At 57.0% G+C, this 9221-nt stretch overlaps 1 long non-coding RNA gene across 1 annotated transcript; it reads left to right on the top strand.

Annotated features, from left to right (window-relative positions):
- The first annotated feature begins 1218 nt into the window (after positions 1-1218).
- Positions 1219-8297, top strand: LOC109287237. The gene is made up of 3 exons (XR_002094785.1): positions 1219-1325; positions 2786-2788; positions 8270-8297. It is a non-coding gene; the product is annotated as an uncharacterized LOC109287237 (long non-coding RNA).
- Positions 8298-9221: the final 924 nt, after the last annotated feature.

The raw sequence follows: 9221 nt of genomic DNA, 5'->3' as shown, positions 1-9221 counted from the left end.
CACCACCCCCACAAACCCCACACCACCCAAAACTCCGGTACAAGCCCTACATTCCCCCACAAACCCCACCCCCACAAACCCTACACCCAGCATTCCCAGCCACCAGACAGGACAGAACAGGACCTGTTAGTGGGAGCCGCAGCTGCAGGGGTAACAGGTGCGGGGAGCAGAACAGCAAGGGCTGGCACTGCTTAGAGCCACAAAGCAGTGGTTGGGACAGCTGCAGCTGCACTCATGTCTTGATGCGGAGATGGAGTTGCTGCTGGGAGGAAGCTAATGGGGGGCTGCAAATCAGGAGCGAGGGGCAGAGGCAGAGCACAGGCACAGTGTTGCTCAGCGCCCCACATCCTGGTGAGTGAAGGGGGCAGAAGCAGCTCTGATCATTTGTATGATAAAAAAAAAACAAAAGCAAATGCCATATGTATAGATATTTAGCATTTGTTTTTATTATGATGATAAAGGCAGTGGTGGGCTTCCAAATTGCTTTAAAATTGTAAATATATCAACAAAACATTGCCTAACTATTCTCTGTAGATATAGAGGTGTTTCATTTTAGTCATGGAAGAACACAGACTTTGGGTATTTTAATGAGAGAATTTGCAATTTTTAAAGAAGGAACACCAAGATCCCTGATGGTGAGGTAAGTGGCTGGACCCAGGCAGAGAAACCTGCCCATGGCCAGCACTGGGGAGTCAGCTGAAGGGCAAACAAGGTGGCTGACCTCCTGGCCCTTTGGGGCCAAGAGAACATGCTTCAACAGTTCAAAGCAGGTCACCACAAGGAGCACATTTGGGAGATAACTGCATAGATGGCAGAGCAGAGACATCAGAAGACATGACAGAAGTGCCACCTGAAGGCCAACTTTGCAACCAAGGCCCACTGGCAGCTGGCCTCATGGCTGACTGGTGACTCCCAAATCTGGGGGTCCTCCCTCTGGCACTGCTGGTGGGGCAGGAGATGGTGAGCTCCCACAGGTGCTGTTTACAGTGTCAGCAGCGGCCCTGTCAGGGGTGGCACATGCCCCACCGTGTTCCATCTACATGTCACCTATGGCTGGCCCGGAGGTGCAGGTGGCTTGCTATAGTGCCCATACCACAGCCTAGGTGGCCGTGAGGTCCCCATCTGGGTCTGGCAGTTGCACAGCCATGAGGTTGCAAGTCAAGGGAGCAGATGCTGTCACAGGTGACAGCAGGTCACAGCCAGGCAGCAGCCCTCACTACCAGACTGCTGCAGGGACCACTCTTTGTTAGGGCTGCTACAGCAGTCCAGCTGGCACAAGGGGGTAGTGTCCCCAGATACCAACTGTCTGGGCCTCAGAAACTCCTGTCAATTTGTACCTTCCAGAGATCGTGGGCCTTAAGGTCCACCTAGTTAACTAATAGCCGGCCAAAGGTTGGAAGATGCAATTTTTTTTTGTAGGACAACTAGGAAAGAAAAGTGTAGGAGTGACATAGGGGTCAAAGGTTCAAAATGTGAAAAGTTCTCCAGAGGGGGGACACTGAGCAGAGCCCCCTGGGCTACACCAACTGGTCCTCAAAGGCATTCAAGGAGCTGGTGGATGCCACCCACTGGTGCTCTGCCCAGAAATGTGCAGAGACAAGTGAGAGGAAAGTGGCCCTGCAGTCTCTGGGGACCTTCCCAGCCAGAGCCTCCTTCCTGGTCAAGTACAGGGCCCATTTGGCCAGGGCCAAGAGGAGGTTGATCAGGAGGTCCCAGGCCTTGGTGGGACTGCAGATGGGGCAACAAAAAACAAAAAGAAGGTGGGGATGAAATTCAAGCAGAACCTCAGGAGGAGGTTCTGGGGGTGGAGGGTGCACTTGAGGGTCATGTGCACCAGGGTCTCCCTTTGCCTGCAGAGGGTGTCTGTGAAGCTCGTCACATACACACCTGTGGTGACAGCTCCATGGAGAAGTTGCCAGCTGAGGTCCCCAGTGGTTTGTGGGATGAGCGTGAAGTACAGACTCAGGCACTGGGGTGCTCCAGCCACACCCTCGCCAAGTAGGTCCCGCCACTTGGTGTCTGTGTGGGACATGAGGGTGACACGATGGACAGTGCAGCACACAAGCATGTAGAGGTGGCAGCAATGGATGGTGGAAAAGCAGACCGATCTGGTGTCCTCCAGCCAGCTCAGGCGGTGGAGCTGGAAGCACCATGAAGCCAGGTGAGGCACCGGCCCCATGACAAACTCCAGTGGGCTTGGGGACACGGGGGGGAGGGGGGAGACCACTGCTGTGCAGGAGCTGTTCAAAGGCAAGGGTGTTAGGAGGTAGGGCAGATTTCACCTCCAGGACCAGATGGCAGGTTGCACATGGTACTATGCGCCAGACCAGCGCAACAGGGTCCACCCACTCCTGCCTATAGTAGTCCAGGAGGTCTCCAATATGGGTGACACAAGGTGGGATCAACCTCTGTCGCAACCGAGGCACCTCTGCTGCCGGCACCTCCAGCTGGGGGTTCCAGAGGAGGGGCTGGATGAGCAGGTTGGCACCGTGGGTGACTGTTGTGGGGGATCTGGAGGCAAAGACCACCCTCTAGGCCCAGAGGAGGTCCTGGTAGAAATCTGGGAGCCCTCACAGGTCCTGCAGTGAGAAGCCCAGCAGGCTGAGAAGCTGCCAGTCGTATTGGAGCCCCCAGAAGTGGCAAAGGAAACTACACCCCAGGTGGCCCATGCCGTGTGGCTACCAACATTGTATAGCAGTCGCTGCAGGGACTGAAGGTGGAATGCCAGGACCTGGCTGTACAGGCAAACTAGGCCCTGGCCACTCTCCTACAAGGGGAGACTCAGGACGTCTGCAGTGACCCAGTGCCATCCCAGGCACAAAAACTCCAGCACCTGTCTGGAATCCCACCAGGACCTCAGGGGGCACAGGCAGGGTGTGTAAGTGGTGCCAGAGCATGGACAGGACCAGCTGGTTCAGCACCAGCACTCTCCTACACAGGGAGAAGCATCTCAGGAGCCCTACCCATGCCCGGAGCCGCTCCACCACCCTTGCCTCCACCTGGTGCCAGTTCTTGGGCGGGGGGAGGGCTGTAGAGGACAGGTAGACCCCTAAGTACAGAGGCAAGCCTGTACTCCAGCAGATCCCTTGGAGCACAGGTGGGAGTGAGCCCACCTGCCACCCATCGCCAGGCCAAAGGTCTTGACCCAGGCAGGAAGCCACCGAGTACAATGCCTGGCAGGCCTCCACCTGCACCAGGTTGCCTGAGTCCTGGACCATAAGGAGTATATCACCAGCATACGATGGCAGGACCGGCCACACCACCAGCCCCCGGAGCATCAACCCCACCACCTGCTTCTGCAGGAGAATGAGGAAGGACTCCAGGGCCAAGGTGTACAGCTGGCCTGACAGTGGACAGCCTTGACGCACCCCTTTCCTGAGCAGGATGGGCTCCGTCAGGGTCCAGTTGAGCCTGACCAAACACTCTGCAGAGGCATACAGCACCTGGAGAGCCTGCACAAAGTGGGGCCTAAAGCCAAAGACCCGTAGCGTGCCTGTGAGGTACCCATGATCCACTCTGTCAAACACCTTCTCCTGGTCCAGGGATAAGAGAATGAAAGACAAGCCCTCCTGACACGCTAGCTCCAGGAGGTCCCGAACCAGGTGCAGGTTGTTGAAGATGGAACATCTGGGCACCGTGTAAGTCTGGTCGGGATGGATCCTATCCATAAGCACAGACTGCAGGCACAGAGAGATGGCCTTTGCTACCACCTTGTAGTCCATGCAGAGGAAGGACATGGGATGCCAGTTCCTCAGGCTGCGGGGATTCTCCTTCTTTGGCAGAAAGGTCAGCACAACATGGGAAGTTCCCCACTTCCCTCGGATTTGGCCCAGATCATGGCAAGTTTTGAGCTGAGGATGTCCCAGGAGGCCTGGTAGAACTCCACAGTCAGCCTGTTGATGCCCGGCGCCTTGTTGCCAGGCATCAGGTGGAGGACGGCTGAAAACTCAGCCCGAGTGAGAGGAGCTTCCATCCAGTCCCGGTCACCCACACTGGCCTGCAGGAGTCCCTCCCACAGGGTCTGACAGGCTTCAGCATCAGTCGGATCCAGAGAGAAGAGCTTTTCATAGGAGACCTGCGCGCACTGGCACATCTCACCTGGATCCATTAGGGGGGTGCCATTACCCACCAGACGGCAGGTGATGTACTTCTTGGCACCCCACTGCCTCTCCATAGAAGAAGCAGGAGCTGCAGTCCATCTGCTGAAGCAGCTGGATGCATGAGTGGACAAACGCACCACAGGCGCAGTGGTTGTCCAGAGCACAAAGCTCTTCCCACCTCTCCTGACACTCTCTGCAGAGGGACAGGTTGGTTGGGCCAATGGCCAGGCACCTCTCCAGCTCTAGCACTTCCTGCTTGAGCTGCTCCTGGACTGCCTCCCTCTGCCAGGTGCGGGTGTGCCCCTGAGTGTAGCTGCGGCAAAAAAGCTGGATGCCCACCTTCCCCACATACCACCACCTCCAAGCCGAGGGGAAAGCTGCCTGTTGCTCCCTCCAGGCAAGCCAGAACTCTTGGAAGGCCTCCCTAAAGCCCACATCCTCCAGCAGACTGGCACTGAAATGCCAGTAGGCTGACCCTGGACACCCAGATCCTAGTGTGGCCTGGGCCCAGACAAGATGATTGCCCGGGCCCACTCCTCTGGCGTCTGGCCGACCCCTTTCAGCAAAGTGCAGCAAAGAGATATAAACCCGGTTTAACCAGGAGTGGCGTGCTTGTTTCTCCCCCACCCTCACATAGGTGCAGGCAGGGGGAGTTGGTAGGGTGACAGGCACACCAGACATTCACCAGGGAGTAGTCTGTCAGGATCTCCCCAAGGATGCCCACAGCAACCTGGTTCTGCTCCCTGCCCAACTGGTCTCACACATCTAGGGTGACATTAAAATCCCCTCCAAGGACCAGGCACTCGCAAGGGTTGAGGGTTCTGATGTATGTGGCCGACTGGCAGAAAAAATCCACCAACTCGGGGTCCCTTGCAGGGGTATACACATTCAGCAGGTTCAGGACCAGCCCCTGCACCTGGACCCAGAGGTGCAGCAGGTGGCCCGGCACTACCTCAATGTCCTGGAGAACCTCTGGCTGCAGGCCTGGGGAGAACAGGGTTGCCACCCCACAAGAGGTGGCCGAGAGGTGATTAAAAAAGACCCTGCCCCCCCCCCCCACTCCAGTTGCCAATTAGGCTCGTCGGCTGGAGTCATCAGGGTCTCCTGCAAGAATACCACAGGGTACCCTCCCTCCTGAAGGAAGGAGAGCACCTGGCACCTCCAGAGATCCTTCCTGCAGCTGTGGACATTGAGGGTTGAAATCTTAAACAACCTCATGGCTGGGGTGGTGATGGAGTAGACAGTTCAGCAGGGGCCTCTTGCGTCTCAATGCCCGGTGTGGGGCCTGCCGATTCACATAGCACCCTCCCATATGTATAGAGAGTGTCTATGAAACTGCGGGGCCACCTATTTTGTTGCAGCTTTTGGGCCTCTTGCCTTCCCCCACCAGTGCTCTTGCAGTAGTGAGGACGCTGTCAAAATCTCCCCAGTGGTCCAAGGCAAGCTTTACCTTGCTGGCAGACTGGCGGGTGTAGTCACAGTCAAGAAATGCAAATAGCTCATCCCTGGGGACAGCTGGGCCTGACAGATCTGCAGGCTTCATGGAGCCTGCTGGTTCTCGGGCGTCCTCCTCCTGATCCTGGGGTTCAGTGGGCTCCCTAGGTACCATCTGAACCCCCCAATCTGCTAAGACCCTGTTTGGGATTGGGAGAACTCTGCAGCCCCTTGGGACAGGGATAGGGTGCCTTCACAAGATGATGGGATAGAGCTGGAGCCCTGGGGGGTCTGTGCAGGGTCCCTAACAAGGGCAGCCATGACGGGGGCATGACTAGGGGCAGGGGGGCCCTGCTCCTTCTCTCCCCCTGGTTGCTGCTGCCCTCCCCAGGACTCTGCCAAACTAGTTTGGGGGTGGGATCCCTTGAGCTTATGAGGGGGCTCGTAGTTGTGGCTGGGGTACAAGGGGCACCCCTCTTGCTAGTGGGATGCCCTCCCCACCTCACCCATGGGGCACTCATGATACAAGTGCCCCAGGGCACAGCACCGGAAGCACCACAGGCCCCCAGTGAAAATCCTCACCAGCGCCCCCTGATAAGGAATTGCCAGGGACCCCTCAGCCTCCAGCTGCACTCCTGCTGAATCATAACCTGGCAACAGAAAGAGCTCACATGATGGAGGCTGGGGTCTTGGCACCCCAGCGAGAGGGCCACCACCAGGGAGATAACTCGTCCCAGGGTTTGGAGCTGGAGGAGCAGGGCTCATTTGGGATTACAGAGAGGGATGGAGCTAAGGACCACCCTGGTCCGCAGCTCTTCTAGAGGCTTGAGGGGGGCGTATTCATCCTCCACCATGAGACCCCTCTTCAATGCCTTTTGTGTGGCAGTCTCAGAAGCAAGGAAAAAGACCCCCTTCCATGAAAGGGGGAGGCCACCACAATCTCGGGGACCCCCCACTACCTGAACCAGGGCTTGCACCCGGGTCTCAAAATGCAGGGTCTCCTGCCTGGCCAGTTGGCACTTCACCCCGTGCCTGTGGGTGAGTGCCAGAAAGGAGGCCTTGCCACTTGAGCTGGAAGGGCTGGTGGTGGAGGGTCCAGACCCCCTGGCTTCAGGTCTCCCTGCAGCTGCCTGTGCATAGCTGCAGTCCCCCCACCCCCACAGCCATGTTGGTGGGGCTGGGGCTGGGGCCAGGACCAGGCTGAGTAGGTTTGCTGGCTGGTGTAGTGCACCTGGTCCCCTCAGGCGCTGGCGATCTAGGCTTGGGGGCAGGGCCCTTGCCCTTCCCACCCCCAGCTGTGGAGGAGGCTGAAGAGGAGCCCTTCTTACTGCCCTTGCCCTTAGTCCATGATGATGGGAGAGGAGGCTTGGGAAGCCCTCTGGGGGAAGTGTGGCCAGGGGAGTTCCCCTAGTCCTGCTGGCTCCCTACTGGAGTCCCACCTGCCCCTGCAGCAGAGGTTGCCGTCTTCTCCACCCCTGGAGGAGGTTGGTTGGACTCTGCCTCTGGGGTGGAGGCTGCAGGGGCTTACATCCCCTTGGGGGCTTGGCTGGGATCTGCCCCTATAGTGGGGGCTGCAGGAAGCTCTGTGGGAGCATCTGCCTCCCTGCCCCCCAGAAGATTCCTTCCCTGCCATTGTTTCACATGAGGGCAGGGACTATAAAGAAAAACAAAATATCCAGTGTGGCTAGTGAATTTAGTAGGGGCAGGCTGGGTTTGTGGAAGCAAAGTGGGGTAGGGAGGGAAGGAGGGGGCTGAAGCTCACTGAGCTACAGCTCCACAGGAGAAAAAAAAACAGGAGACCTATGCTTTGAGAATGTGGGGGAGGGGGAACACAAGGGCTGGAAAAACTTAAGCTGGCTTACTCAGCCATGCAAGAAACAACAGGGCAGGGGGAGTGGACCACAGGGCTTACCACACAAGGGCAAGAACACACAGGGAAGGCTGCTAAGGCAGATGTGAAAGATGGTTGGAGCATTGGAGGGGCTTTGTTTATTGAAAATCTGTCCAGAAGCCCCTCAGGCCTCCAGCCAGGCACTCAGTGGCAGAACAGTAGGCAGGAAGACAGGGCAGGACCAGATGCAGTGAGGTAGCTGTGGGGGAGGGCAGGAGCAGTCAGTCAATTAGGAAGTAATCCAGTGCAGGTGTGGTGTCAGGTGGTGCAGCAGGAAATCTCCCTTTCCTGAGAGGGGGCAGCAGCAGAAACAATGGCAGCAGCAGTGATGATTGGAGCTGTCCAGTTCAGCCACTCAGGGTGTGCTTCTGGTGAAAATGGAGGTGAAGGTGGGGGTGGCCTGCCAAGACAGCTGGGGCAGACAAGGCACCTTTAGGCTCTGGCAGTGATGGTGGGGGAGGAGGGGCCTACAGGCAGCGCAGGCTCCCTCCTCTGGCTATGCCCCGACTGCAGCTTGGCGGCAGGCTGGGCAGCAGGCCAGAACTGGGATGCAGAAGCTAGGGTGTAGTGCAGTGCAGTGGGCCCCTCTCTGAAGGGGAGCAGCAGTGTGCAACAGAGGACCCCCCCCATGAGGGGGCAGCAGCAGCGGCCCAAGTCAGGAAGAGGTGCAGCCAATTACTCCCAAAAGCTCTGAGACCCAGCTAGCAGTAGCCAGGGGCAGGAAAGGGCCTGGGCATCTTCCCAGAAGCTCCTGAGACCAAACTAACAGCCACAGCCACAGCCTGGGACAGGAAGGGGCATGGCCAACTTCCTTCCAGGGGCTCCTTCCTCAGAAGCTCCTGAGGGCAAGTAGCCCTGAGCTGCTCACCAGGTCAGCCTTTTATACTGCTGGAGCCAGCACAGGTGCTGTCCCCAGGCTCTAGCTCCCACTGGCTGAAGATCTGGGAGGAGCTGGGCAAGGTCAGTTTGCCCCAAGTGGCACAATTTGCTGCACGCCAAAGTGCGTGTTCAGGCACATATGCCAAGGCACAAATCTCTGGCACAAGTTTATGCCACTGCTATTTGAGCTGCTGCAAGCGCAGGTGTGTGCATGTATGGACGTGTCCAATGGGCGTCTCCCAACGAGCCTGGCTGTGTGGTATGTGCAAAAATGTCTATAGCGCCACATACAGCACAGTTCTCTGCACTGCAAGGGCATACTGCTGTGCGTGCACTGTTCTATTTTTCTTTTTCCATGGGATTTTTTTTTGACCCCTGGATATCCCGGGGTCAAAAAAACCCACAGAAAAAAAAAGGAGCAGCACACACTGATGAAAAATGGAGCCAGCCTGCCTGGAGCCATGCTGCAGCTGCCAGCCAGGATCCGCCCAGGAGGATCATCACAGCTGCAGCCCCTGGAGGCCCCCAGGACCCCAGTAAGGCTGCTGGGGCCAGCCCAACAAACTTCTGCACTTGTCTGGATGCAGCCATTGTGTTCTTGAGTGCAAATCAAGATCTCCTTTTAGGATCCCAATTTCAGGTATACTTGCTAAATGCACTTGATGCCATTTTAGAACAACTATGTTGCCTCATTTCCTGGTTGGGTATGGAACCAGTGTAGACAAGCCTTTAGCCTCTGCCTTTTCCATCTTCCCCTATCAACATGATTTGCTGGTAAAGAGGGAGGAGACGCAGTTGAAGTTCTGAAGGAGGAACTTTTCTGCAGAGTCTGATTATTTGTAACATGCAGATGTTTTTTAAACTGCCTGAGGCCGCAGGCTCCAGGACCATGGTTGTCATGGGTGACTTCAGTTACC

The sequence above is a fragment of the Gavialis gangeticus genome, unplaced genomic scaffold, assembly GCF_001723915.1.
Source record: "Gavialis gangeticus isolate Ggan-Ray unplaced genomic scaffold, GavGan_comp1, whole genome shotgun sequence".
NCBI classification, from domain to species: domain Eukaryota; kingdom Metazoa; phylum Chordata; order Crocodylia; family Gavialidae; genus Gavialis; species Gavialis gangeticus.
The sequence above is the reverse complement of the archived record's forward strand: the minus strand, read 5'-3'. Positions and strand labels throughout refer to the sequence as shown.